Genomic DNA, 24,412 nt, shown 5'->3' with positions numbered 1-24,412 from the left:
GGTTTGAGAGGCAAAACTTCCAAGTAATGATGTAGGTTATAAAGTTTAGACATAATAGCCAGACTTTCTAGGAATTGTTCTAAAGAGGCTATAGGTTTTATCTCTTGAGCTATTACTTTTATAAAGTAGTCAAGAGATCCAAGACAACTAGACAATGTAATGCAACTAGAGGCTAAGAGTCAAATATTGTAAGGAATGATGTATGTTGGAAAGTGTTAACTCAAGAACCCAAACTCGTAGGGAGAGGATAGAAGTTTTGATTCTTGACTAAAAACTCTTAGAAATTAGTCAAAAAAACTGGTGCAACAAGGAAGTCTAGGCTGAATAGAAAAATATTCTAGGAAATGTTGCAATTTGGTAAACTTTTCTCAAGAGCCAAACGTTTCAAGGTTTGTCTTAGAGAAGTTTCAAATTTTGGCTCTTGAACCAAAACCCTTGAAAATTAGTCCCATGGGGCAAGGCCTCTAAGAAATAAATCACGTAATAAGTTTGGAATCAATAGCCAAAACTCTATTCAATGATGTAGGAAGTTGGAGAAATTTCTCTCAAAGGTCAAAACTTTAAGGTATTGATGTAGCCTAAATTGTTTTGGCTGAACAGCCAAAACTTTTATGTAATGGCATAAAGAGGCTAGAATTTTTATTTATTGATACAAAATCCTTAAAATCCATAAGTCCTATAGGCAACAATGTAGCCATGAAAACTTCAAAGCAATGAAGAAGGCTTAAAAGTTTTGGCTCGGAAGCCTATCATTCTAGGTAGTTACTCAAAAAGGCTAGAGTTTTTGGCTCTTAAGGTAAGAAGAGTTTATGTCATGTGCTAGCACTTATTCGCACAATGTAAGAATATGAAGTTTTGGTTGAGGAGTCTTAAAAATGGGCACAAGTAGACACTTACAATCATAAGCACAAGATTTGGAAAAGTTTTCAAAGATATACACATAAAAAGCATAATTTTTTTGACTAAAGAGCCAAATGTAAAGCTAAAGGTAAAGCATAACACAATATTATGCATTGGTTATATAGTTTCAAGCTAATCATGTTAGCACATAGAATAAGATATGTCGAATGAGCAAATGTAATGTCTATTATCATGATGATGTTTCTACATCAAACTCTCTTTAATTTAGCTTCTAGTTTTAAATCTACCATTATCTGTATACAATTTACGTAAAAACTACTTTTAAAACACTATTACAGTCCTCTTCAAGTGCGCGCTTTGTTTAAATTTATGTATTATATGCTAGCAACACTTTGCCTATAAGAACTTGATTACAAGGAACCAAGATTAGTTAATTATATCTTTATTTTTTTGAATTTAACTTGTTTAGAATGGTGTTTCTCAACACCAGATATGCTGAGAGATACTATCTTTTTGGTTCGGTTCAGCACCAGATACGTTTTGTTTCTCACATCAACATCAAAAAATTATCCCTAACTTCAAGGATACTTTGATAGTATGATGACTCAAAATATCATTCCTTTTTTAATTTATAATTTTTACTTATTAGCAACAACAGGATGGAATGAAGGGATGTAATGCATGAAAATATGAGTAATCACCATGTAAACATGATGCCTAAGTGTGTTTAGTCTCTCACACCAAGAGAATGGAAATAACCTTCCACAAGCCAAGAAGCCATGAGCTCCAAGAAACATGAGTTTCCATTTCTAAAAAATGATCATCAAAAGTTACAACCATGGTCCAAGTCCCCTCTTTTATACATGGACTTGTCCCATTATTAACCCTATTGAATAAAGTTCCTACTTTATTACAAACCATCCCTTCCCAAAGATTTTGTCCTCAAAATCAATAACATGTACAATCTCAAAGTATGAGACTCTAATGTAATCGATGGGAAGTGGTTAAGAGTTCTCAAGTACATCCAAAGCACATATACAATGAAAATTTGGATGCGTACAAGTCAACAAAGCTTCAAGCCCAAAGTGTATGAGTGGGACTGTTATGACAGCCCTTCTAGTCGATGAAGACCCTTGAAAATCCTTCATTTAGACTCCATATATTGGGCTGAAAATGATATGTACACTCAGCCATATGTAGCCCACATCATAATCCTTCATTAGGATATGCCATGAAGCTTGTTGGAGTAGAAAAAATGTTGTTGGACATACTCCAATGATTGCCAAGTAGCCTCATCCATGGGTAATTGCTTCCATTTGACAAGGTATTCATCAATATTCCGATTCCTCAACTCTCTTGTCCTCTTACCAATAACCCTCTCCGGCTCATAAATGATCTCACCTTCTTCATTCATGGGTGGAAGCTCTTCCATCTCTTGAGGCAAAGATCCCATAAACCTCTTAAGGTTAGATACATGAAACACATTATGGATCCTTGTCGAAGAAGGCAAATCCAACTTGTAGGCCAAATCACCAACCCTCTTGATAATCAAGTATGGTCCATAATACCTATGAGCCAATTTTGAGTTGGTTACACCTTTGAGAGTGTTATGCCGACTCTTGGGAAGCTTCAATAGCACATAATCACCCTCTTCAAACTCCACATCCCTTCTATGAACATCCGCCTTAGCCTTCATGACATCTTGAGCCTTCTTCATATTGTCCTTGCAAAGTTGAAGAAGCTGTCTCATTCTTTCCAACTCTTCTTTTGCCAATGGATTGACCACTTTGTCTTCACGGAAGGCTATCGATGGCACATGTACTTGATATCCATAGAGAGCCTCAAATGGTGACATGCCAATACTCAAATGCTTGCTTGAATTATGGCAAAATTCAGCAAGATAAAGCCACTCATCCCAAGATGTTTGCATGTCATGACAATAGTGGCTCAAGTACACCTCAAGCCATTTGTTTGTGCACTCCGTTTGCCCATCCGTTTGAGGGTGATAGGCTGTAGATGGAGTGATTTGAGTACCCAAGCTCTCATATAATGACCTCCAAAAAGTCCCCATGAACTTGGTATCTCAATCACAAACTATGTTGAGTGGCAAGCCATGTATCTTGAATACATGTTCCAAAAATTGCTTGGCAATATGAGATGCTCCATAAGTGGTCTTTGAAGCAATGAAATGGGCTGATTTTGTAAGCCTATCAATCACCACAAATATTTGATCCCATCCATGCTTTGTCTTTGGTAGACCCGTGATGAAGTCCATAGAAATGTGAGTCCATTTACCATCCGGAATAGGTAATGGATGAAGTAAACCACTTGGGAGTTGATGGCTATCCTTATTCTTTTGACAAGAAGCACATTCCATCACAAACTTCTTCACATCTCCCCATATGCCTTTCCAATAAAAACTCTTGCTCACTTTATCATAGGTTTTGAGTACACCAAGATGGCCCGAAAGTGGTGAAGAATGCATCTCATGAAGCACCTTTGGTATGTAGAATGAGGTAGGAACCAAATACACCTTACCCTTGTACCACAAGAGACCATTGTGAAGCTTGTAATGAGGAAACTCTCCACCATCACCTTGCTGTAATTTGGTATAAATATGGGCAGCACCTTCATTGATGAGGTATTCCTCTTGAATCCCCTTGATCCATTCACTATATACCTCCATGATTGAAGTTGTAGCGCATGCCCACATTCTAGACAATGCATCCGCCACTACATTGTCCTTCCCGGGTGTGTAGGATATCTAAAAATCATATCCTTGAAGTGTGGCCAGCCATCTCTTTTGCTTTGGAGAAAGATTTGGTTGGGAGAGAAAAAATTTCAGCACCCTATGATCACTTCTCACCTTGAAATGAGCACCATAAAGATAGTGATGCCACTTCTTGATGGCATGAAGTATGGCTAGCATCTCTTGCTCATAAACATGAAGCCCCATCTCCTTTTCGGTAAGCTTCCTACTTTCAAATGCAATGACTCCATGCTCTTGATACAAAACTGCCCCAATTCCTCTACCACTTGCATCCGCCCTCACATAAAATGTCTTTGCAAAATCCGGACATACAAGTATAGGGGCTGAAGTGAGCAACTCCTTGAGCTCATTGAAGCTCTTGTTGGCAATGGAATCCCAAAAGAAAGCCTCCCTCTTGAGCAAGTCGGTAAGAGGTGCCGCAATGGATGCATAATGTTGCATGAATCTTCTATAGAAAGAAGATAATCCCAAAAATCCTCTCAATTGAGTTGTATTGCTTGGTGTTGGCCACTCTTTGACACATGCCACTTTCTTAGGATCAGCCCTTATGCCATTCTCACCCACCAAGTGTCCAAGATATTCCACTTCATTGACCATGAATGTGCATTTGCTCTCCTTTGCATAAAGCTTGTGCTTCCTCAACACTTCAAACACTTGCTTCACATGACATAGATGTTCCCCTTTGCTCTTGCTATAGATCAAGATGTCATCGAAGAACACTAGCACAAACTTGAAAAGAAGGGGAGCCAATATCCGATTCATCAATGCTTGAAAAGTGGCCGGAGCATTTGTAAGACCAAAGGGCATCACCATGAAGTGAAACAATCCCCTTTCCGTCCTAAATGCTGTCTTCTCTTCATCACCTTCCTTCATCCTTATTTGATGATATCCCGATCTCAAATCAATCTTGGTGAAGAACTTTGCCCCTTTGAGCTCATGAAGAAGATCATCAATGCGAGGTATGGGATACCTATTCTTGATTGTGACCTTGTTCAAGTCACGATAATCAATGCACATGCAAAAGGATCCATCCTTCTTCTTCACCAAGAGAATGGGAGATGCAAATGGAGATTGTGAAGGTTGAATAAGACCCATAGCAAGCAAATCTTGCACTTGCTTAGCCACTTCCTCTCTTTCTACCTTAGACAAACGGTAAGGAGGCTTGTTGACAACCTTTGCATTTGGTTCAAGTACTATGGCATGGTCAATCTCCCTCTTAGGTGGTAGACTCTTTGGCACTTGCAAAATATCTTCATACTCCTTAAGAAGAGTTGCCATTTCCTCATCTATGTGCTGTCCACTGCCTTCCATCCCCTCTTGGGTAACATGTAACACATAGATAGTGCCAAAAGCCTTAATCTCTTTCTTAAGTCGCCTTGGAGTGATCAAAGAGAGCTTCTTAGGTGCATTTGCAGCAAGTACCACTTGTTGCCCATGATGTAGAAAGCTCATGAAACCTTGTTGAAGGTTCATGTGAATGTCACCAAGTGAAGCCAACCAATCACACCCCATGATAATGTCGATGGGACCCATATCCAAAACCACCAAATCACCTTCCCAAGTGTATGAAGAGGATAAAACCACTTTTGTAGAAGGGCAAACCAAGCTAGTCTTCTCACTTTCCCCATTTGCCACTTGCACTTGGAACGTTGTAGGTGTCTTCTTTGTGTTGAGTTTGAGAGAGTTGATGGATTTAGAGTTGATGAAGCTATGAGTGCTCCCGGAATCCACAAGAATATGTGCAACCCTCCCATTGATGGTCCCCACCAACCTTACTGTGCTTGGGTTCTTGCAACCCGCCAACAACTCTTGCGAGATAGAGCATATGCAAGCTGAAATTTCTGCATTTGTAGGCATGTCTCCATCCACAAGGCTTTCCTTAACTCTACCTCCCAGATCAAACGGAAACTCACCATCCTCCGTGATGAAAGAATGGTCTTCAAGTGACTCCTCATGTGCTTCTTCATTGCAATCCTTCCATTCTTCAATGTCATGAGAGTCATCCTTGTTCTCTTCCTCATCCATGAGGATCATAGTGGCCACAATCTTCTTTGATTTGCACACATGCCCGGGTGACCACCTCTCTTTGCACTTGAAACATAGCCCTTTGCTTCTCAACTCCTCAATCTTTGGATCATCCATTCTTTGAGTCTTCTTGAAGGGTTGAAAGGGCTTCTTCTTCATGAAGTCACTACTCCTTTTGGCATCAAATTGATGTACCCCATTCTTTGGCTGTCCACCCCCAAATGATGTAGGAGTTCTTGGATTAGAGGATGGTAATGTAGAGTAGGACCTTTCCCAAAATTGTAAGAAGTAGTGGTTGGTTTGAGTGTGTCTTTGGTAAAGGTCATGGGCTGAGATCTCTTGTACTTTGGCTCATAGAGTTCGGCTAACCTCATAGCTTCTTTGAGAGAGCTAGGCCTTTGAGCCGACACATCCGCCTTGATGAAGTGTTCAAGCCCATGCACAAACTTTTTCATCTTCATGTCTTCACTCAAGCCTTCCACGTACATTGAAAGCTTCAAAAATTTCTTGATATAATCTCTCACCATCATCCCCTTTTGAGAAAGTTCATACCATTCTTCATGGTAACGGTCAAGCACTAGGGGTGAAATGAAGGCCAAGTTCATCTCCCGCTTCAATCCTTCCCAAGTTGATGGCGTGTTCCCTTGTTTGACCAAGTGCCTCCACCATTGATGTGCATAATCTTCAAGGTGTAAGGAAGCAAATTGTACCATATCACGCTCACTTTTTGGGTAAAGTTGGAAATAAGTGTCAAGCTTAGTAGCCCACTCCTCCAACTCTTGCGGAGATGATCCATCACCTTTGAACTTTGATAGTGAGACTTTGTCTTTGACATCCTTAGAAGCTGTGTAGGATGGGTTGTCATGTTGGGTAGAGGGTTTGAACCTTTGCATCTTCATATACGATTCCATGAATTGCGCAAAGTCTTTGTAGTCCCTCTTGATGTCATTTGGTAACTCCATCCACTTCTCATGAGCATCCCTTTGTCTTTGGGCAAAGGACAATTGGTTCCAATCGAGTACCACCTCTTCATCAATCATGTGCATATTGGAATTAGATGGACCCGAGTGAAAAGAAGAATGAAACATGTCCTTGACAAGGGGCCTCCGTGCATCCGCCATGAATCCAAAAGTAGCATTCTTGGTGGCATGCTCATGCATTACTTTGTGAGAAACCTCTTGTGCCATAGGTAGCTTGCCTTCCCTACGGCCTTCAAAAGCTGTCCCATATTGCTTGCCTGCATGTGAAACACCATGACCACTATCAAATGAAGGTTGGCTCATTGGCCGAGCCACCCTCTCTTCCAAGACTTCCATCCTTGTGGCCATAGTATCAAGTCTATCATTGACCTCCACCCTTGTAGCCATCGTGTCCATCTTCGCATTCATTTGCATCAGCATTTGCATGATCGAATCGATGGGAATGGTATGTGACGCTTGTGGGGTGGGCTTGTGGGCACTTCCAACATTCACTTCTTCATACACTTCCCTTGAAGTATGCCCACAAGTATCTCCCGGAGCATCTAAGATTCCTTGCTCCATAATTGCTTCTTCTCCCTCTACCTCGTCGGGAGTCAAGGTGTTATGCTTTGGTCGCCCTCTTGTCCTCGTTCCCATGGAAAGTATCGGTTTCAAAGATTTGGCTCTAACTTGAGGTAGGGATGTCCGATTGAAGTGGTCTAGAGCTTGTTGGAGAGCTAATGAGGTGTACTAGACCACTATACAAAGACCCTTAAGAGGTGAGAAGTGCTACTATTCTCTGTTTTAGGGTTTACAGGGTTATAGGCTGAAATAGTATTTTGAGCATAACTTGAGCTAGAAATATCCGAATGAAAAACTTCTTAGTTCAAATCGAAGCCCTCAATGAGTACTACGAGCCTATGTGATTAGATCTTGAAGACCTTAAAACCCCTATGACTGAATTAGGGTTTACTGTTTCTGCAAAAACCCTAATTTCTACCCCAAAGAGATATCGAAACGGAAAGGTTAAGGGCTCATTGGGTAGCTCTAAGGAAGCACTAAGAGCTCATATGATCACCTTTAATTCATTCCAAAAGGTTCTCCTCCAAAAGGTTTGGGACTGAATTAGGGTTTTGTAAATCTGCAATTTTCTTGCCCAAGTGACCCTTTTGTGCCCCCAATGATCCTTGCTTGTTCCCACACCTTTGTTAGCACCTTTTGCACTTCCTTTGCATCCCAAGGTCTGCAATTAATGTTTCACCAACCTCAATTGCCATGCATAGCCAAGATTTTGGAAAGATTTCGCCATAGTCTCCTTTGTAAATGGAGCCAAATCTCAACTGAAAATGCAATTTCTGAAATCAAAATACAATGCTCTTTGCATCCCACAATGCCATGAAAGCTCTTATGCAATCTTTGTCCATCAAGGCATTAGCAACATCCACACAATATGATGGAATAGGGGGGCCCCATTGCCCAAATGCATCCATAAAGTCGATGTGAGGATTGTTGAGGACGCGCGTTGAAGCTTGCCGATCTCCCGGCCAAGCCCTTCTCACCCCTTCACCAAGTTTTCCTCCAAGGTGAAGGTTGAGGCCATGTCTTCACCACCATGTACCTAATCCTCCACCGTATCGCTTTCCCAAAGCAATCACGACACGGTAGATTCAAAACATGCTCCCCTTGGCCTCTCCAACCAACGCCAAGGTACCCTCACACATTGCTAGATTCACTAGGAAATGAAAGTGAATGCAATGGTGAGTGTATGTGTTTGGAATTTACAAATGGGATGAAGGTAAAATCACTTACATGTGTGTGGCATGACTCATGCCATTTACAATATTCTCATGAATCATTATGCATGAATTCATGCTCATTCTCATAACTCCATTCATCAAAACAATCCAACATCAACCATCAAATCACAATGCCCTCACCATGGCATTTGGCATTTGCATAAGCATTTGTAAGACCAAAGTCAAGGCATATGTAATTGCATTCCTAGTGTCCATATGGCATCAAAATGAGCATGTTTCCATGGCATGGTATGAGCTTGTCAAATGGCAATCCATAGCATGGATATGGCATATGAATGGTGTATATGATATGTGAATGATGCTTCAATTCCAACCAATGCTACATAGATTTGCCATCAAATGCTTCATTTCTGAAATTTAGGGTTTCTCAATGAAATGAACCCCAATCAACTCCCAAAGCCCCAATGAATGCTTCAAAATTGCTAGAAATTGATGAAGGCACTCACCAATGGCATCCCTTAAGCTTCAATGACTGAAATTTGTTGAAGGAGCTTCATATTGATGAAAAACGTGGCCACTTTTAGCACTGATTTGCAGCCATGTAGAAGGTCAACAATGCTCATGAAAATGGCTTGAAAATGCTAACAAATCATGAGGTAGAGCAAGCATATGCTCCAAGGAAGGCTTATGAAGCAACTAGGCTTCCATTTCCCCATGAAAACGGCGCCATTCGCCGTCAGGCTGTGCTGAAAATCGCCTTCTTTTCTCCACGATTTGATGAACAAAATTCACATAATGTCTTCATACCTTGCCTCTGATTGATTCCCCCAACTTTGCTTGCCATTTGGTGAAGGTTTGGTTGAGGAAAACCATGGCTAGGGTTGCAGGAAACTCCACAGAAGCAAAAACGTTTTTGGATTAAGTTTCCTAATCACGATTAACCATTTCCCCCAAATTTGGTCCAAACTTTTCAAAAAAATTTGGTCCATACCCCCAGATTTGGTCCAGAAAGGGCAAAAATGGCCAAAATCACTCAAAATCTAAGCAATCTACATGAAATGCTCACCATCCCCATGAGATTAATCAAGATTAGAGAAGATTTGTCAAGAATCACTCAAGGATTACAAGAAAATGAGAAAAAAAATTAAAAGAAACTCAAATTTTCAAGCAAATTTTCCCAACAACCCATGCATGTCCATGATCAAAATCAAGTGCTCTGATACCAATTGGAATGAAGGGATGTAATGCATGAAAATATGAGTAATCACCATGTAAACATGATGCCTAAGTGTGTTTAGTCTCTCACACCAAGAGAATGGAAATAACCTTCCACAAGCCAAGAAGCCATGAGCTCCAAGAAACATGAGTTTCCATTTCTAAAAAATGATCATCAAAAGTTACAACCATGGTCCAAGTCCCCTCTTTTATACATGGACTTGTCCCATTATTAACCCTATTGAATAAAGTTCCTACTTTATTACACAGGAAAAGGTCGAATTTGTCGATTTAAATCACTATAATAGATTTAAATCATAATCACAATTTATAAACATAGGGTTAGATTGCATCCCTAGAATGTCCATCTTGAAATAAGTATAACGAGATAAAAATAGAAAAGACGTAACAACATCCATGCTACTCCAAGGGTGCCCCTACTAAAAATCCATAAGAGTCGAGGTGGAGATGACCACCACTAGAGAAAGGAATTCGGCATGTGAAAGCCTTCGTGGTGCTTTCCTATGTGATGTGACAAAAGAACATGGTGTTGGAGCCTATATATGGCTCACTCTACCTAACTTGGTCTCACCTATATATATGTATCTTGTCCTCAATATGAATCAGTCTTTGAGAGCGTACATGATGTGTCTCTTGTCTCGTCTCTTTCTCTCTACATTTCAACATGGTATCAGAGCATCTATAAGGGAAGCATCTATGTCTTCTTGTTAAATTCATGTCTTACAAGATTGTTCTTTGATTATGTGTTGTCTACATGATTTTATAGCTTAACTTGCTGTAATTAGAGTTGTTTCTTTATCCCGTCCTTATGTGCACGTGCGTAGATTGTATTGTGCTGGTGAATCCTATCAAAAAAGTTTGTCAAATGGAGTTGTAAGTCAAAAGTTATGATAGTTCAGGCAAACTACATCTGTAACAGCAAAACAGGTTCTTTGAATAAGCAAACAGGTTCTTTGTGTGAGCACACAGGTTTCATCTTCGTCCGCATGAATGTCGTCAAATGAGGCTCAAAAGTTTTGTTTGCTGCTTTGGAAAATGATGGTGGACCATTTCTTAGTCCAAAGCTCATCACTGTGTAAGCATAAGCTCCCCATTCTGTAATGAATGCTGTCTTCATTATGTCCTTCTGTGCGACACTTATCTGATTATAGCCGGAAAAACCATCCAAGAAATTGTACATCTCATGCCCAGCTACATCATCCAATACTGAATCCATGAAAGGTAATGGAAAAGGATCTGCAATTGTCGCTGCATTCAGCTTCCTGTAGTCGACACATACCCGGATCTTACCTGACTTCTTAGGTACGACTACTATTGGTGACAACCATTCTGCCTGATCAACTGGTATAATGAATCCTACTGCCAACAATTTATCCAATTCAGCCTTGACTTGCTGTGCATAATTTGGATTCATTCTGTATCTCTGCTGAATTACTGGTTTTGCATCTTCTTTCAAATTGATCTGATGTTTGTACACATTTGGATCCATTCCCTTCAAATCTGAATAGTCCCATGCAAAACAATCTATGAATTCAATGAGTAATGCCTTCAGTTCCTCCTTGAACTTGTCATCTAAATTGACACTCACTCTGACCATCCTAGGCCGCTCCTTTGTGCCTAGATTCAATTCTTGCAGGTCATCCTCCTGGACCCTTGATATGCTGCTTTCTAACTTATCATACAAAGATTCAGCTCTATCTATTGCCTCTTGTGGTGTCAAATCTTCTTCTTGAACATCCTCCTCTGATTTTTTAAACACTTCTGAACTTTGCTGTCCAGTATCCAAATGAGCCTTCTGCTTTGCATTCCGATCAACATATCTGCTGACAATATCTACCACATCAACCTCAAAAATTGGAATGACTGTTGGATTGGCATCAAAGAATTCAGTCTCCTCTTCATCTTCCACCTCTGATGCCAAATTGAGAGTCTGAACCAACATTGGTCTTATGGAGTTTGGAACTGTCACTTTAGAAATCATTGGCACTTTTGCCACTTTTCCTCCCTTCTTGATCACAATCTCATTCTTCTCCCAATCTTGTTTCAGCCTAGCTGTCTTGAACCAAGGTCTGCCTAATAGCATGACATAAGAACTGTCTTCTTCCTTCATTCTGATGACAACAAAATTTACTTGAAAACTCAAGTCTTGCACTCTAATTACTTGCTTCCTCAACATTCCGATTGGCTGCACACGTCTCTGATCTGCCATCCTAACCTGAAACGGTGATGGTTCCAACTTAACATGTTTCATTTTGAGGAATTCTGACTCTGCCAATATATTGACTCCTGAACCGCCATCAAGAAGTACATCTTGATATTCCTGTTCATTCCAATGAACTTTGACAGTCGGAATTGTGAAGTCAACATCTTCCGGATCCACTTGATATGCATCCACACTATCCTCCAATGTCTTTATGCCTGGCTTGCTTGACAAACCCTTTGTTGCTGAGTAAAATTTGTCTCTGAAAATCGGAACCAAAGAAAGTAGCTGATCCAGTGTGAAATGCATTGGTGTCATCATAAGACGCTCAAACAAATCCTCTGACTTGCCATTCTCAAGAACTTTATCAGAGTCTTCCTCTTCTGCTTCCTTATGGGTAAGCTTCTTCTGCTCTTTCAAAACTGCTTTGCTTACTTCATTCCGCACATCCTTCTGCTCTTCCCAATCTATGGGAGCTTTCAATCGTGCTTTTGATCTGGTGACAGCCATTGCATCTACCTTTAATTTGTTGCAATCCGAACAATCGCATTCCGGCATGCATTCCAGTACTTCCACTCCTTTTAATGTTTCTTCAGCCATCACAATGTTCACTACATTTGTTGTTGGCACATTCTCAGTGCTTGGCTGAGTTGTCACTGGTGCTGTCAACTGAGGTAACTGTTGTGCTGCATTTTGCTGCATCCACGGTGGTGAATTCCAACTCTGCTGATTCCAGCTTTGTGTAGGTTGCTGCCAATTCGGCTGTTGTTGCTGCCATCCCTGTTGATTATTTTGCCAACCTTGTTGCCAATTTGGTTGTGACTGTGTCTGCTGCCAATTTGGTCCCCAAGGTGGTCTACCACCCTGCCATCGAGGACGAAAATTTGGATTAAACTGAGGACGAAACTGCCTTCCCTGAGGTCGCCAATTATTCATGGGATTTGACCAACCTACATTTTGCTGAGGACTTTGCTGCTCAGGAACAACTCCACTAGCTTCTGCCATGACTTGTTGGACTCTTGGTGGAACCGGTCCCCTGTAATTCGGGTTATACCAGCAATCCTTTGTCTTGTGGAATTTCTCACAAATTTCACACTGATCTTTCTTCTTGTTGACTTCCTTTGTGACTCCTAATTCCTTCAATTTCTTAGCCAACAACTTCTCCATTTTGGTTTCAGCCTCCTTTTCATCCGATTTGGATTTCTTTTCTTCCTCCTTCCGCTTCTTCTTGCGGTACTTTTTCTTTGACTCACTGTCTGATTCTTGATCACTGTCATTTTCAGAGTTTTCCTCATCCTCAGATTCATCTGTTTCTGACTCCTCTGAATCATCACCAGAGTCATCATCACTGTCATCACTTTTTGACCTCTTGCTTCTCCTAGACTTCTTCTTTGTATCTCTCCTAGAAGACTTTCTCAAAGAAACCACTCCAAACCTTTTCTCAGCCCTTGTAGCTGTTTCAATTAAGTCATCCATTCCTCCTGCAATATCTACTCCTGCAAACTGCATGTCGCAATTCTTTCCTCAATCCATTCATGAAATATCCAGCCAGCATTTCATCTGTCGGTCTTTCTTGAGCAGTTAACCGATTCAGATACCTGTTGAATTTTTGGGCATAATCCTTGACAAACATCTTCTTTTGCTGAATTTCTTTCAGCTTTGTGAGTACCTCAAAAGGAGTCTTCTCCTTCCGGAATCTATTCAGAAATGCCACTTTCAATGCATTGTAGTCAGCAAAATGTGTTGCTCCATAATTATTCAACCACTGCATAGCCTTGCCTTCCAAGATGGCTTCAAATTGCATTCTCTTGGTCTGGGCATCGTACACTCCGTCAAATTGACTGGCCTGCCATTTCCTCTCAAATTGAGCTATATGGCAATCAGGGTCTTCTTTAGACGTTCCTGAAAAGGTCTTGAATCTGACTCGGAGGTCTTGCCTTGCCTGAGCTGCCGCCATTCTCGGAGACGCTGGACTTGCTGGTGTTGAAACTGAAGATGACGAATTTGATGACACTTGTGGTGTCACCGAAGATGGTGTTGAGAATGCCAATGGAATGCACACCCGCAACTGTCTTGGTGCTCCTAAAGGATCAAATTGCAGTCTTCTTCTTGACCGCAAAGCTCCATGGATAAATGCTCCTCCAATAAACTGCCTAATTCGACGATCTTCTCCGTCTGAACCATCATATTCTTCCACATCTTCCAAGTCTTCTACATATGCATTCTGGTCTGCCCCTTCTGTGTCATCACTTGCTGCACCTTGAGCCCAAACATTCCAATATTCCTCTCCATATCTTGACGAATTTGACCTCAAATTGTAAATGCGAGTGGGTTGCTGTGACCTCTCCAGGTCTGACTATCTGATTTCACGCTGAATTCTGTTGGAGATACGAAACGTCACCCATGCACAGAAGATGATGAATTCGACCATGGTATCACACCACTATCACCGTGATCGCCAGTGTTTACTCGCGTGCCAAAGAGAAGAGAATCATCACTAACATTCTTCATGAACAAAGACAATGAATGTGACAAAACATGAATTGCAAAGACACCGAAAATTCTGCTTCTTCATCAATCCAAAACAAGGCTACATCATCATGAAGGAAAAACAAAACAGAAACTGAAACTTCATCTACTACAAACTGCCAAAACACATGACAAAATACTGAATCTTGCGCTTCCTACAGAACACGCTGCATGATAACTAATCCGCCAAATACATAGATCGCCAAAAGGCTAAAAGGCCACAACTCTTCGGATCTCAATCCGGCTTTCACACTTGTCGTCCATTGTGCCTTCCAAAATGCCTTCTTTGCCTTGCCCCTAACAGTCTTTGTGAGCACACAGGTTTCGTCTTCATCAAGCATCTTTTATTATTTTGCTATTTTTAGCAAACCGCCAACTTTCCTACTTCCCATGACGTATGGGAGTATCTTATAGCAAATTTTCAGAAAAAGTCTGTTACAGAAACACTTTATTTGAGAGGTTTGCTTTCAACGCTACAATATGAAGTTGGTACTGCTATGATGGGGCATATTGATTCTTTCAAATCTATTATTAATCAACTTGCTGCGGGTGATCCTGTTCCACGAAAGCAACTTATTACAATTCTTCTTGATACGATAAAGGATCCGTCTTATGATAACATTGTTACCATTCTTTCTAACAAGGACGGTCTTGATTTTGACCAAACTTGCATATCTTTGATTGAGTATTCTCAACGTCAACAATGACGTAGCGTTGGTCATGATGCAGTTATGTTTTCACAACAAGAGGAGCCTGAGTCACAACAGTTGGAACGGGCCTTTTATGTGCGAAGGCATCCTTTTTAACGAGGCAACCGCAGAGGCGGTCATCGTGGTGGTAGTTTCTCTCGTCTCAAATTTCCTAACAAGCATTATTCTTACTGCAATAGGAATGGTCATACTGAAGATGACTGTTGGGCACGTCAATATGATGAAGAACACAACATTACCACAAAACAACCACATTTCTCTAGAGATTCTTCTTCTTGTGATTATTGTGGAAAATCTGATCATCCCTCTTCCATGTGCTTTAAGCATCGATTTGATGTAGATTGAAATCGAGCATATTTTGCCGAGCATCATGATAATGTTGTGCCTGAAACAAGTTGTGTTTTATGTTCAGTTCCCCCAGACAGAATACTTCATGTACGTGATGGTCCACTTTTCAGTATTGATTTTGGTGCTATAGGAAATATGCCATATGAATCTAAGTGGCTACATAACTATCATTCTTTACCTGTTAAGCGTGTTGTTTATCTTGCTGATGATACAACTCGTCAAGTCAAGGGCATTGGAGATTTATATCTTGGCACCTTATCTTCCTCAACTCAAGTTTTACGAGGGGTTTTACATGTCCCAGAACTTCAACGTAATCTTCTTTCATTTGCAAGACTTGTTGATCTTGGTTTGTTTGTTGGATTCGACCACACCAAATGCCGCATTGAGAAAGATGGACAGATTATTGCAACTGCTTCTCGTAATGGTAATTTATTTGAGCTCTCTTAATGATGCTGTAGCAAATGTTGTCACTTCTCCAAGTGATCATGATTGCAAGATATGGCATCATCGCTTTGTTCATGCTGATTTCTCAAAGCTTCTTGATCTTCATCATCAAGTTCTTGTACGTGGCATGGATCTTAAAGCTCATCCTCATATGGGAATCTGTGAGTTTTGTGCTCTTGGCAAACACAATCATAAACCCTTTCCTCTCTTGAATTCAGTTCATTCTCATGATTTGTTGGATCTTGTTCATACTGACATTTGTGGACCTTTGCCTCCATCGAGAACACAACATCATTATTTCATTACGTTTATTGATGATTACTCACGGTATATAGTTGTTTTCTTGCTTTGATAAAAATCTGAGGCGTTATCTATTTTTAAGCAATTTCACAAGGCTGTCCAACTTCAAACTGGTCATCGCCTCAAGAAACTTCGCAGCGATAATGGTGGAGAATATGTGTCTCGTGAGTTTGAGAGTTATTGTACGGACCATGGTATTCATCATGAACATACTATTCCATATTCACGTCAACAGAACGGTGTTGCTGAACGTAAGAATCGCACTATTATCAATGGTATACGATGTATGCTGATTCATTCTGGGTTATCGCGTGTTTTTTGGAGTGAAGCTCTCTTGATAGTAGTCTTTATTCAGAATCATCTTCCTACTACTGATCCTTCTGGTAAGATACCCATCATAGCATGGACAGGTTAAATTCCTTCTGTATCTCATTTTCAAACCTTTGGATATATTGCTTATATTCATGTTCCTAAAGAAACACGAGCAAAGCTTGTTGGGTATTTTGACACTTCCAAAGGCTACAAATTCTATGACCTGTCCTCCAAGAAAGTGCTTGTGAATCGTGATGCTATTTTCAATGAATAGCTTATGGGCGGTACATGGTCTATGGATGATTCTGATGATACTAAATCTTTGCTTCAAGCTTTTCCATTCTTGTGTGATGATGAATCTTCTTGTATAGAGCAACTTTCCGCTTCACAACCATCTAAAGAGCAACTTTCCTCTTCACACAACCATTGATTCCGAATGGTGTCATTGATGATGTTGACATTTTTATTGATCTGCCTATTGATTTTGAGCATGGGTCTTGTCATGTTTATGATGAAGATTTTGATGCTAATGTTTTCTCTACTTCTGAAGATCCTGCCACATACAGTGATGCTATATGTTCTCCACAAAAGGATCAATGGCAAGAGGCTATGGAAGTAGAGTACGATTCTCTTATCTCTAAAGGTACATGGATACTCACTGAGCTGCCTCTCCTGGCCGTACTGCCATTAAGTGTAAGTGGGTATATAAGATAAAATTTAAAGCAGATGGATCCCTTGACAAATTCAAGGCACGTTTATTTACCAAAGGTTATTCTCAAGTTGTTGGCGTTGATTATCATGAAACCTTTTCACCAGTTGTTCGCATTACTAGTATTCGGGTTTTATTGGCATTTGCTGTTCAATTTGACTTAGAAATTCATCAGATGGATGTGCGCACAGCTTTCTTGAATGGAGATTTGAATGAAGAAATTTACATGGAGCAGCCAGAAGGATTTGTTATTGCAGGTAAGGAAGATCTTGTTGCTCGTCTTCATAGGGCTTTATATGGTCTTAAACAAGCTTCACGGGTCTGGTACATCAAGTTTGATATTTTTCTTACCTCCCATGGCTTTCTCTCTTGCTCTTCTGATCCCAACTTATTTACCAAACACCAAAATGGTAGTTTTGTAATCCTTGCCCTTTATGTGGATGATACAATCCTTGTTTCCAATGATTTGGGATTTCTACACCAAATTAAGCAGTTGTTATCTTCAGCATTTGATATGGTGGATCTTGGAGAGCTTCACTCGTGTCTTGGCATTCAGATTCAAAGGGATCGCAGTAGCAAAGGCATTTTATTACTTCGACAGTCAAAGTTTATTGAAGATACTATTCAGAAGTTTGGTTTGAAATTTGCACATTCAGCAACTACTCCTTGTCTTGCAAGTTTCATGAAAAACACTTCTGATGGTGGTGGCCAGCTTGTTACAAATCAACCATATGCTAATTTGGTTGGATGTCTTCAAGTTGTTGGTTTGAATACTCGTCCTGACATTTTGTTTATTGCTAACTATCTCGGGCAACATCTTGCATGTCCTTCTCTTAAGCATTGGTCTTCAGCAAAGCGCGTGTTGAAATACTTGAAAGGCACTGCAGACTATGGTTTGGTTTATCAATGACAATTCACATCCGACTCCATTCCATCTCTTTCTCTTTTGGGTTACATAGATGCAGATTGGGCTAGCTCACATTTATCTATGCAATCTACTAGTGGCAGTTGTTTCTTCATTAATGGTTGTCTTATTTCTTGGATCAGCAAGAAACAACGTTGTGTTGCAGTTTCTACAACCTAATCTGAATATGTTGCGGCATCACTTGTAGCTCGTGAACTCATTTGGCTTCGACAAGTGTTGACAGATTATGGCCATTCTCCTCTTTCTAGTACACCCTTGCGGTGTGATAATCAGAGTGCTATTAGTCTTGCAAAAGACTATGTCCAACATAACAAGTCAAAATATATTGTTGTGCATTACCATATTGTTCGATACGAAGTACGCAAAGGCACTATCATGATTGAACATTGTCCAAGTGACTAGATGATTGCATATATTCTTACCAAAGGTCTCAATGAGTCACGCTTCATTCTCTTGCGCTCAGAGCTTGGAGTTGCCTCGGGCTCCCTCTTTCTAGATTAGGCTCTTTACTCTTATGGTAGCTTTGTGATGAGAAGATGGGTAGCAAAGTATGAGGATGAAAAGGCAAGAAGACAAAGTGAATAAGCACCATGGACACAGTGTGCCATACCCCGAGCACCTACGATCACTTCCCAAGGATCTTGATGTAGATTGGCTACATGAGGAGATGGAGAGAGTGGCACAAGACGAAAACATGCATATCACATTGGAGGAGTGGGAGTATGTCCAAGGATGCTTCAAAAAGGTAAACAAACTTGTGTTTTCAATCATATTTTAGTATGTTAAACTTGCAAAAATTAATTTTGAGGTATTAATAATTTTTTTTGTCTTGGTATAGTGCATAATGTTTAATGCTTTGTGGTCGGAGGGTAAACATTTTCGCACACAAAGGATTGATGAGAAGAGGAATACCCGAGATTGTGGGGTAATTTCAAGCTTTGAGGGAGCCAATGGAGCCATGGATGATTATTGTGGATTGATCCAAAATATCATTAAGCTTGACTTTTGAAGCTTCTTTGTATATATATTTGGATGTCAAGTGGTTTAAGGATGTGTGGTGGAAAGAGGTCCTAATGCAACAATCAATGTCATGCAAGTGGCTTTGTGACCATTGACTCTACAAATTTTTGGCAACAAGGAAAGGATGGGACTCTAGTGCTACCACAACATTGTCAATAGGTATATATAATTATAGGTATAAATCGAGTAATGTGGTGAAAGGGATGAATACATGCAAAGTCTTAGGTATATCAAGTAATGCCAGGAAAAACAATCCAAAGGACAATGATTCGATCCCCACATCTTTTCATCAAAGTGAAGCTTTAAAAAAAATCTTGAACCTCCCTGAAAAGCAGTCCAAAGGTGAATGATTAAGTAATGCCACGAAAAGCAACATATCATAATAAATCTATATACGTAATCTCAAAAAGGCATAAATCTATACATGTAATCTCAAAAAAGCATGAATCTATACCAAAAGGAAGGCCTATATAGCCATAATAAAAGTACAATGAAAGAACTAGAGTTCAACCTCATCTTCAATGAGGTCAACCCTTCCTAAAGTATCTATTTTAATGTCGATGCCTATATCCAAATCTACAAAGAGATCCATCCCACTACTAGAATCATCACTATGAGAGGCAATATCATCATCTCCAATATCACGATCATCATCTCCAATGGCACGACCATCATCAATGTTTTCGAAGCTATCTCCCTCCATAGTTGAGTTGACATGCTATCCATATGTTCAATGTGGGTGAATGTATTATAAATGGATCTTGAACATGGTGAGATTGGGATTATATGCCACCATCTCTTATTGTCAATTATTGGTTGATACACAACCTATTCAAGCACAAAGGTATATCAATGAGGGGATCAATTCAACGATTAATTGTGGATCTAAAAATGTGAGGAACACACCTTGAGGGAAACACTAAGGAGACTGGGAAATATGAGGGTCACACAAAACCGAAAGTCCAAGAACAGAGAACTCATACCTTGGAGGTAACATAAAAAAGGGCGGGGGCATGGGCCTCACACCTGCAAATTGATAGATCCACTGTCAGATGCTAGTTGTTATGTAAGTGTCAAGTAAATGAGGAAATTGAATGCACAAACATAACAATACTAAATATTCCTTCACTTCAATGTAATAAGACAAACTGCTAGCAACCAAAAAAACTAATGCATATGTGCAACAATGAACTACCAACCTCCCACTCTAATCAATTAAAACTCTTTGCCAGTGGGCTATGTGATTCTCATCTACTCTTCGCCAGTGGGCTAGGTGGATCTCATCTACTCCCATCTCCAACTCTGGTAGAAGGTTAATAACTGATATCTCTCCCCACTAACTAGCCACTCAAAAATTTCAATGGTTATGGTGTAGTAGACAACTGTCAATGCAACCAGTTCCACAAATCTTAGCGAGTGAGTGGGCGAGTCTCATCTTCTCCCACTCGAAATTCTAACTTAGATCTACATCACTGATTTCCCCAACTACTCACAAGCTGTCACGCATCAATAGTACACCACACCTCAAAAAAGCACTTAGCAAAAACACCGCAATAGATCACAATTAATAGATGGGGTGGTGGTTAAGGAATTTAAGGATACTTCTCAACTTGGTTTTCTCCAATCACATGTGCATGTGTCCCACAATTAGACTTGGCTTTCACTATGAGAGAAAAAGAGAGAAGAGATAATTCACCACATTAAAATCTTAGGGAATTAACTTTGATGGGGAGAATGAGAAGAACGTGGTCTTGAGAGTAGTGCCCCCTTTTATGTGATCCTCTTGGAATGGCGCCTTCTTAAGTAAGTTGTGTGCCTTTTCTCTTTTTCATAGGCCTATTCTCTTCTCTTTCCCCTCTCTCTGGCTGTTGTTATGTTTCAGTTTCACCACACTCCTTGCTTTGGCTATGCCTTGTTGTGATGTGTAGGCTCTCGACTCTCCTTTGTCTTCACACTTGGGTGTTGTCTACTGTACTGGTGCGCTAAGGACAACCCTTTCCTGGTTGTGCACAAGTTGGGCACTTACCTTGCTATTATTCCCTTTGCTTAGCTTTCTTAGCCTAGACAATCCCTCCCTACTTCATAACCCTTCCTTGTGCTTGGCCTTGTGGCATCTTAGATCCATGCCTTCTTCTTGCCTATGATTCACACCATGAAGCCTAGCCGCCTTGCTTCACTCTGTGTGCCTTGCGCTTCCTCATAGCCCCTCGTTCTTCTTTCCTATTCTACATGTCGTGAAGCTAGTGGCCTTGCTTTACTCCAAGGGCCTTTCACTCTAGCTCACAACCCCTCCTTATTTCCCATGCTTCATTCTATGAAGCTAGCTTCCTTGCTTCACTCCATGTGCCTTGTGTTAGATCACAACCCCTCCATCTTCTTGCCTATGCTTCATGTTGTGAATTCTAGCCGCTTTGCTTCTCCCCTCGCTTTTGGTAGCTCCCTTATCCCCCATGCTCTGAAGCCCTTTAGTATGATTTTGTCTTGGCTGCTAACCACCTCTCCTTCACTATGCGATCAATCATCGTAATACAAAACAAGAGGTCTTATGTGCCCTTAATTTTGAATAAGCTATGTGTAGAAAATACGACTGAGAAAATATAGACTTTGCACAAAATGATTGATAAGGAAAAGAATACGAAATAATGACTATGCACTATTATGTCATAACAGATTGAATATTGCAGGTGCAAGATCCCCAAATGAGAACAGACTCAAAGATGTTAATCCAGGCATTAATTCTCTTTAGTTTTTGTAAATCAATATAAACTACTACATGTCAAGGCTAGAACGGTGTAGAAAATTCAAGCCATTTATGTATGTTAGAAATGTGAAAAGCACTCGTCCATGAGGTGATGCTACAACACATCATTTCACATGTTACACATACAATGGAGTGTTCTTCCATAGGCTCAGAAAGAAAACCAATCTACTTAAGGTATCCAATCCTGAGGCCCATACATTAGATTAATCATAGGATATGTTCTTTTTAGAGTTTTGTACACACACATAAGTATGAGTGGAAAAATGTGTTGTATCTTGTATTTAAAAGAGGTTTTCCTCAATAGTATCTTCTAAGAGGTGTCTCAAGGAGCATCTTGATTAATTGATGGTAGTTTCTACTATTTGTCGTGTGTGGAAGTTCAAAATCTTGACAAAATTTTATACCAAACAATGGGTCTTATGTGCCATTAATTTTAAATAAGCTAAGCCTAGAAAATACGATTGAGAAAACTAAAAACTTTGCACAAAAGGATTGATAAGGAAAAGAATAAGAAATAATGACTATGCGCTATTATGTCCCATGATAGAATGTTTTAGGATTAAAAATTGCACATGCAAGTTTCCCAAATGAAAAACATACTCGAAGTTTCTAATCTAGGCATTAATTTTGTTTAGTTTTTGCGAATCAATAGCAACTTCTATATATCAGGACTAGAAAGCTCTATAAAATTTAAGCCATTTATGCATGTTAGAAATGTGAAAAACACTCATCTATGAAGTGAAGCTATAATACATCATTTCACATTTGACATGAAATGAAGGGTTCTAATGTAGGCTAAATAAGAAAAGTAATCTACTTAAGGTATCCAATCTCCAAGCCCATCCACAAATAATTAATCATAGGATATGCTCTTTATAGATTTTTCCACACGCAGATCAGTATTAGTGAAAAAATGTGTTGTTAGAAGAGGTTTTTCTCAATAGTATCTTCTAAGAGGATCATAGGCGCTCCTTCTTTCTCTTTCGTTCTCAAGTCTCAACCTCTAAGACCTTGTCTCATAAAGAACATCAATCACGCAAACACATATGCAATGAGAGACATGTAACAAAGAGGTAAGGAGTCCAATTAAGTAGATTTATTAGGATAGCAAGCCATCTTTATTTACTATGGGGAATTGGCTATTTTGTTATAGAAACAAGGGCTACATTATTGAAAATGCATAGCCATCTACTTTAACGCCCACATTCTTGAGCCTCTGCCATTACCACAAGGCCAACTATGACGTGCTATTTTGTTATCGCAGCAAGAGCCACATTTTTGATAACATATAGCCATCTACTTGAACTCCCACATTCCTAAGCCTATGCCATTGTCAACAAGGCCAATGATAATGGGCTTGGCATTGGTGTGCATCTTCATCATGACGGTCTACTGTTTGTTGTGTGGGGGTTTACAATCTTGACAAAACGTTATACAAAACAACCAAGATTTTGTGCACTTAATTTTGAATAAGATAGGCCTAGAAAATAAGACTGAGAAAACTACAAACTTTGCACAAAAGGATTGATAAGGAAAAGAAGAAGAAATAATGACTATGCACTATTATGCCATGATATAATGTTTTAGGATTAAAAATTGAATATGCGAGTGCCCCAAATGAAAAACATACTCGAATTTGCTAATCTAGGCATTAATTTTGTTTAGTTTCTGTGAATTAGCAACTACTACATATCAAGGCTAGAAAGCTCTACACAATATAAGCCATTTATGTATGTTAGAATTGTGATAAACACTCGTCCATGAGGTGATGCTATAATACATCATTTCACATGTGACATTGAAGGGTTCTTAAGTAGGCTCACAAAGAAAATCAATGTGCTTAAGGTATCCAATCTTGAGGCCCATCCATTGATGATTAATTATAGCATATTCTCTTTAGAGTTTTGTCCATGCAGATAAGTTTGAGTGAAAAATGTGTTGTAGAAGAGGTTTTCCTCACTAGTATCTTCTAAAGAGACTCATAGGTGCTCCTTCCCTCGCTCTCTTTCTCAAGTCTTAACTTGTAAAACCATGTCTCATAAAAAAACATCAATCAAGAAGACACGAGTACAATGAATCATGCGAACATATGTGCAATGATAGACACGTGGTGACAAATAGCCCAATTAAGTAGCTTTATTAGTACATCAAGCCATCTTTATTTATTATTGGAGATTGGCTATTTTGTTATATCAGCAAGAACCACCACATTATTAATAATGTATAACCATCTACTTGAACGCCCATTTTCCTGAGCCTGTGCCATTATCGGCAAGCTTGATGATGACAGCTTTGGCATTGATGTTGTTGGACTATATATAGTGCATCCTAACTTGACCTTGATCTCACCTATATATACCTATGCACTATCAATAATATACACTACTTTCAGAGAGCAATGTCTCATGTACCTCTCATTCTCTCTTGCTCTTAATCATATCTGTCAACATGGTCAGTGTAAGTATCTATGATTTTTCATGAAACATCGCTTTTGTCCTTGTTGTGTATTGAAACAAGTTGTAGGATTTTGACCCCCTAGGCTTACC

This window comes from Cibotium barometz, chromosome 33, assembly GCF_041138505.1.
Source record: "Cibotium barometz isolate CiBa-2024 chromosome 33, ASM4113850v1, whole genome shotgun sequence".
NCBI classification, from domain to species: domain Eukaryota; kingdom Viridiplantae; phylum Streptophyta; class Polypodiopsida; order Cyatheales; family Cibotiaceae; genus Cibotium; species Cibotium barometz.
The sequence above is the reverse complement of the archived record's forward strand: the minus strand, read 5'-3'. Positions refer to the sequence as shown.